Source organism: Schistocerca piceifrons, chromosome 7 (genome assembly GCF_021461385.2).
Source record: "Schistocerca piceifrons isolate TAMUIC-IGC-003096 chromosome 7, iqSchPice1.1, whole genome shotgun sequence".
In the NCBI taxonomy this organism is placed as follows: domain Eukaryota; kingdom Metazoa; phylum Arthropoda; class Insecta; order Orthoptera; family Acrididae; genus Schistocerca; species Schistocerca piceifrons.
Window position 1 is genome coordinate 8,946,465 of NC_060144.1, and position 1,560 is coordinate 8,948,024.

Consider the following 1,560-nt stretch of genomic DNA (forward strand, 5'->3'; position numbering starts at 1 on the left):
CTGCAACCAACCGGTCGGTGTGCTAGACTCACTGAAGCTATACCTGGAATTATGGTCCGGGGAGCGATTTCGTAAGACAGCAGGAGCACCCCGACTGAAAATTTGTGCGTCGGTCTGGTGGTTGGACTTGTGCTGCTGCCATTCCTGAACAGCATTCCAACAGGACAGCACGCGCCCACATACCGCTGTTTGAATCCAACGTGCTGTACACTGTGTCGACGTGTCGCCTCGGCCTGCTCAGTCACCAGACCTGCCTCCAGTCGACCCCATATCGGTCATCATTGGACGACAACTCCAGCGTCATTCACCGACAGCATTAGCTGTCCCTGTATTGATCTATCAAGTTCAACAGGCACGGAACTCCATCCCACAAACTGACATCCGGCATATGTACAGCACAGTGCATGCTCGTTCTGGTGGTTACGCTGGTTATTAATGTGCCAACAGTCCACATTTACATTGGCTTATCTAGCGCTCACGTTAACTTGGGATCTTGCAATGTTAATCACTTAAACGTGTTACCTAGGCAAATGTATTCCAGAAATTTCATTACTTTACATTAATTACCTTTTGGGGTTGTGATTTAAGTACGTATGCCAGAAGTACATACCCTCCCTGCCGCTCCATTTACCTGGTTTCTAATTCAAACAGGTTTCATTGCAGCGATCGAGAATGGGTAAGGGACTGTTAACAGAGAGAACACTCTTCCAATGAAATGCTACATTGTTATTTAAAAAAAAGTGTAGTTTTTCTTTACATTATCGAAGTTCTCCAGTTTTAAGTTAAAAAGCTTTAGAAGAATGACAGTTCATTTACTGAGTTCGTAAGTATCGCACTTCCCAACAATGTCTAGATCGACCGTGCTCTTATCAGCAATTAAATTTAGTCCTACTTCCCACTGAAAATCACCGTTGCTACATTGCTTTGCCTAGTTAAACTAGTACATTATGAAGTTTGTCTTCATAATTGTTCAAATAATGTTGTAACAGAACCTCGGATTTTGCTGACAAAGACCGAAAATACTGATCTGTCCACTGATTTCGTGTGCCCTTGCAAATAAACCGATTAGTCACTTATTGTTGCCCTACCGTTCTACGAAAATCTTCCGGATTCATATTTCACCATCGTATTAAAACTGTCCACATATTTTTGGTGCGACTCAACTACATACGGTTGTTCCGCACGGACGTTGAACGGTTGCCATCGCCTCGCGTAAATGCGCCATATGGGCTGCCCTCGAGACTCACTGAGATAAGCAGCGAGGCAGTCCCTCCTGCCGCAGCAGGTAGATTCTTCTCCGAATGTTCCAGAGAGCCAAAATGCTTAAGGAGCACGACTGACTACGTCATGCCATAATCGGTAGCAGTTATCCTTATATCTTGTCTTTCTGCAATTCATCCTTCTCTCATTTCCTGGTAGTCACTCGAAATGCGAACGTAATAGTTGAACAGTCTAGGAAGCACTGAAAGTCATTTGTATCTACACTGAAGCACTGAAAATCATTTGTATCTATGCTGGTGGACAAAGTCCTGGATTCGTTGTTCGTTACAGGTATGAACG